This window comes from Ostrea edulis, chromosome 3, assembly GCF_947568905.1.
Source record: "Ostrea edulis chromosome 3, xbOstEdul1.1, whole genome shotgun sequence".
NCBI classification, from domain to species: Eukaryota; Metazoa; Mollusca; class Bivalvia; order Ostreida; family Ostreidae; genus Ostrea; species Ostrea edulis.
The window spans coordinates 35426365-35432199 of record NC_079166.1 but is presented as its reverse complement, the minus strand read 5'-3'; the positions used below and the strand labels follow the sequence as shown (position 1 = coordinate 35432199).

The window sequence follows — 5835 nt, the reverse complement described above, 5'->3', positions numbered from 1 at the left end:
CTACAGGTGTTTACTTTTTTATCATTGACAAACTAAAATTTAAAGTATTTTCGTAACCTTTCTTTGAATATTTTGTTTGCATCATGAACTATGAACTATTTAAAAACAAACATCTAAATCTGCGAATTTAAAACAATGCCGTAGTAATTCAGTCTATGATGTTGATTTCTCCAACGGTTGTTTAATTTAAAAACATAATATTGATTCACACATATACATGTACATGTATATATTATACGATTCCTGGTCCTTGGTCAGCATTTTGTACGTTATTAGGTGTGGTTCGAACAACACCATAGTGATTGTTTCGAATCTAAGAAAATCCGAATTAGGAAATTTGTACGGCAAACGAAATCCACATGTAAATATGTCCATAGGTATACACTCGTAGATCTGTTTCTTTAAAAAAAACTGTACGTGAACTTAAAAGAGAAAATTAAGTATATCATTGCTTCCATACTGTCAAAAAAATGTTATTTACATATCAATAATTTTATATAGACAGTGTAGATATAAATGTACCGAAACCTTCAAATCGAACTTTGTTGTCACCATTATATTATGTAACCGTATACCAAAGCCCCCGTCTTTATATTAACAAAGCTCTGTATTAGCAATTTCAGCAATTCAGCTATTTAGGAATCTTTGTTTGTGTTGCTTATATTGTGTGGATAAAAACTGGATGGAACCCTTATGTCATTTGCATAACAGATAGATCCGATTATACATCGCAAATGCTATGGTCGTTATAACGATCTAGTTCGTCAATACAACCTATCATTCGGCCAAATGCTGTCTGATGTGTTTCATAGCGATTGTTAGGCTGTTCTTGGCGCACTGACTTGGGCTACGGATAACTCCGTTTACCTAAGCGGGATATAGGGTTCACGGTAGATGTAACCGGTCGACAGGGGATGTTTACTCCTCCTAGACACCTAATTCCACCCCCGGTGTGTCCAGGGGTCCGTGTTTGCCCAACTATCTATTTTGTATTTCTTATATGAGTTATGAGATTGATCACTGTTCGTTATATTCACCTCTCATAAAAAAGTTGAATATAATGAGCAGCAATGCATCCCACAAAACAGAGATATCTCCGCAGTTTTCCATTTTTTACTATTACCAATACTACAAACAACCTACACATGTCTTCCTATTTCTTTGTTTAATAGGACCAAAAAAAAAAAAAAACTTACACGTTTCTTTTGTATGTCTATATTTTCTAATTGTAAGTGTTTTCATCGAAAAACAAATACAACAAAACAACATTGACCTTCTGCTGACACACCATTGGTGAATGTGTATTTCTTATTATAACTTCATGATAATCTCTAAGACATTGTCGAAAAACACAAATGTCTAGTAAATAAAAATTTCAATATATTCTTTATTCTTTCATTATCATGATGATAATGATTTAAGAATGTAGATACTATCAGAAAAAGATTTGACCCTCTTCTATTGGCAAATCATACCAAGGTTGTCTGCTATTCATACCAATACGCGCTGGACCTGAAAACAAAGTAATAAGTCGATTTATGTACACCAAATCATGATTTGATAATAAATTGGTTAGAAACTTGATATTGTTTATGATTCATTCTAGTTTCTATGCTCTTTAATCATACACGAATACGGTAACAAAAATAAAAACCTGTACGATTGGTAATACCAAAACGAAGCAATATGACTCGTTATGTTTGTTTTTAATACATCGGTACACATATATACATGAATGTTAAAAGAAATGTGTACATAACACATCTATCACAAAACATTAAGCTATTCAACATGGTTGGATTCATGATTTCCCCCATATATCTAATATGAGAGTGGTGTTTAACAAAGTAAGTTTTTGAATGACTGATCACTAGATATGAATGTTTCCGTTTTCCGTTTTTGTTGAAGAAGCAACTGTCTATGATGTCAAAAAGTCTAGTCTTTAATTTATCGTAAGGAATGGTCGTGTATAGTGTTGAAAAGTCATAGGTATGACAAACGGGATGATTTCAGCTTCTCCATCGTCAACTTCCCACATTTATGTAGCAATATTCCATTATCACCTGCATATGGTGTTTATATATCTCAACTGATTCGATATGCAAGAGCTTGTTCTGGGTATAGTCAGTTTTTAAATCGAGGTAAGCTACTTACAAACAAGTTGATGGTACAGGGATTTCAACAGTCTCGATTGAAGTCAGCATTTCGCAAATTCTATGGTCGTTATAACGATCTAGTTCGTCAATACAACCTCGCATTGGGTCAAATGCTGTCTGACGTGTTTCATACCGATTGTTAAGCCGTTCTTGGCACACTTATTTTGACTGCGGATAACTCCGTTTACCTGATCAGGATATGGGGCTCACGGCGGGTGTGACCTGTCAACAGGGGATGCTTACTCCTCCTAGGCACCTGATCCCACCTCTGGTGTGTCCAGGGGTCCGTGTTTGCTCAACTATCTATTTTGTATTGCTTGTAGGAGTTATGAGATTGATCACTGTTCGTTATCTTCACCTTGCATGCAACCCTTTTGGCTTCTTAATTGGTGAGTTTGAATTGTTAGGTGTGTGTGATTACTTATACATGTTAGTCTGTTAGTCTCCGAGAGTCTCCACAGCCCAGTAGCTAGGTACTTTGTTACTAGCTTGAAAATACGGATGCAAATTTAATTGCTTGGATAAAATTCAGAAATTCATTTCAAAATTAAGGATTATCTCCCGCATGCATAGCTCGTATCCTTGGACGAATTTGGCTCCAGTTTTTTTGGCACTCTAGTTTCCCTTTTAGCTCTTCCAAGTTCATGTGATTTCGAATTTCCAAAATTTCGGCTTGAGCATCACTGAAGAGACATTATTTGTCGCAATGCGCATCTGGTGCATCAAGATTGGCCCTGTATAAGTTTTACATGCTGTAAAACATCTAGGGAGAATAGACCGACATTTTTCCATTGAGTGTGATCTGCCCATAAAAAGTAACTTACATTCATGAACACATAAGTACATCCCGATCCCGTGGCCTGTTCCGTGTCTGTAATCAAGTCCGACGTTCCAGAGTGGAAGGCAGCCTAAAATTTCTAGTTCACGCCCTTACAATGATAACAATTGACCGATTTATAATGGCAATAGACTAAATCCTCGATCATGCATGGCATTTTCAAGAATAGTGTGCTACTTTAAAAGCCCGAATTAATCTTCACTATGTTTGAAAAATTAGCTCAGAAAATATAGTCACTTTAAGATATGAAAATCAATAACTCAATCTAAATGACATAGTGGAAAGTAATATAATGTTTGAAGGTAAAAAGAATATAAACAAAACTGTCAATAATTCATAATTGGGTTAAACGGGGCTCAAACATATAGATATTTTATGAATTCTGATCAGGATATAGGGTTCACGGCGGGTATGACCGGTCGACAGGGGACGCTTACCCCTCCTAGTCATCTGATCCACCTCTGGTGTGTACAGGGGTCCATGTTGGTCCAACTATCTATTTTATTTTGATTATAGGAGTTGTGAGATTGATCACTGTTCGTTATCTTCGCCGTTCATTAATGAAAGCTTTCACGAAGTACTCTTACCATGGGGTACAAAACTAGTTTTCAGAAACTTAAGACTTGCCAGATCAACTGTTCCCATCAAGACACGTGTGTAACATTCCTGTCATTTATAATACAAAAGACAAAACCTTAAATATACCCACTATAGTTTTTGTGTTTCTTCGAAATTCAAGGATTTAAGGGATATTTTCAGAAAAAGTCAAGTTCCTAAAATGGTGGACATTTCATATCAAAGACATGTATATTTATTAAGAAAGGCAACGGTACTTGAATGAACGATGTGTGCGATAATATATATCCTCAATATTTAATACCTTTTCAAAGACTGTAGGGGTTCCAAAGTGAAATGTCCTTGTGACATTTGTTGTCCTAAATCTGTAACACATATACAAAGAATAAAACAGCATATTCTTTTCATTTTACAGAAAACATGTACTGAGAACCTTGTATGCCTGTAGTAAAGCGAATCTTGACTGCACCTTTATGTCAAGAAAATCAGGAAAGGGTATATCAGAAACAAACATACGATTTCTGTCATTTATTGATATTTGCAAACTTAAAATTTTCATGTTGTGAGAGAATTTTACTGCTACAGAACTCCAAGTTCATAGAAACTTTAAAACTTTGAAATATTTCGGTACATGATTGACATTTTGAAAATAGCGCTTCAAAAAATTGTTTATGCTGAAAATGAACCCAGGATTATCAAATTACATGTACCCTAGGAATAAAAAAAATTGCTTGAAATCAGACAACGTTGATGTTTTGAAGGTTTTTGGTGGCCATCTTGAAATGGTTATCATTTTAAAAATATGAAATTTGATTACACCCCTCCGAATGACTCTCTATCACATCAATAATTTGGATTGGATCTGTTATAGCACTTTCATAAACTCGCACGGAAAATTTTCCCGCTAAGAAAGCTTGATTTTTTAAAAAATTGATTGCATCCCTCATCATCACCCCTTATCAGCGCACACATTATGAATTCGATCTCTTGAAGCATTTACGTAAAATTTCTCACTAAAGAACATTAGATTTTAGACGTTTTGGCACCGATCTGAAATTAGCAACCATTTTAAAAATTGATTACACTCTCCTTATAACCCCTATCAACCCACAGGTTAGTCATAATCAGTGTCTAAAGACAGTCTAACAATTGGTATAACACATGTCAGACAGCATTTGACCCGCATTTTATGCTGTAAACTTGATCGTTATAATCACCTTAGGATTAGCAAAATTCTGATTGCAAGACACCCTGTCACATCAACTTATTTGTAAGTAGGCTGCCTCGATTTAAAAACTGATCATACGCAGGACAAACTCTTGCGTATAGAATCAGTTGAAATATATAAACACTGTATGTAGGGAACCTAACCCCCTTATTTGCTCTTTTCTCCATTTTGTATTCTTTGTAGGGTTTATGAGATTGACCATCGTTATTTATTGTCATTTTTAATGGAGATTAACACCTTGTTTAATAGCAGATGATTTATTCAAGTTGAGAACAGAAATTTGACTGTGTGGTATACATGTACAAATACTAGGTCTGGTCAACATACAAATATTGTCCTCCAGAGTCTAGAATAAAGATCTCCGTTATTATTTCTTTGTCAGTGAGATTGGTAGGTGCATAGTGAATAACAGTTCCATTAAAACCAGTTGAAGATGTCGTATCAAAGCTCAAGCCACGGTTGTGTATCTGTCTTCTATAAAGGAAATTATGTATGGTGCGGATGAATATATAGATGGGGTTTTCATATTGCATAATGTAACATTGTTCACATTATAAATACATAGACAAATTTCAATTTCCATTGTTCTTTTATATTTCTAAAAATTGTAATGAGAGTAATTTCTTCCTGAATGAGTCGTAGTTAAATAATGCACGTATGGATAAAGAAAAATATAGTACGCAATTTCAACGGCTAGGAATTCTGACTAAAGATAAAGTATATTAATATACTTTCATATAAAAAAAATCCGAATCTGATTGGCCAAAAACACATGAAAAAACATTTCCTCTGAGAATGGAAAACATGCGCTCTTGGGCGATAGTATCTAGCAACGGATAACATCATCTGGGAATAGGTGATATTATGAAATTTATCACGTGTCAAATTTATGCGCGTACGATTCGCTGTAGATTGTTTGTCGACGTCTTTTGAGCGTTGGTAGTAAACAGGGACACCTGCACTGATATACAAACAGCTTATGACAGGGATTGATGAAATGTCAACGGACTTAAGTCTTTCTGCTTTTTTGTTTATAT

The 5835-nt window shown here is 34.9% G+C and overlaps 1 long non-coding RNA gene across 1 annotated transcript; it reads right to left on the bottom strand.

Moving 5' to 3' along the window:
• Positions 1-1381: 1381 nt before the first annotated feature.
• On the bottom strand, positions 1382-5295 carry LOC125675760 (uncharacterized). The gene is made up of 3 exons (XR_008801966.1): positions 5126-5295; positions 2981-3064; positions 1382-1512 (listed from the first exon to the last, which is right to left on the bottom strand). It is a non-coding gene; the product is annotated as an uncharacterized LOC125675760 (long non-coding RNA).
• Between the last annotated feature and the right edge of the window lie 540 nt (positions 5296-5835).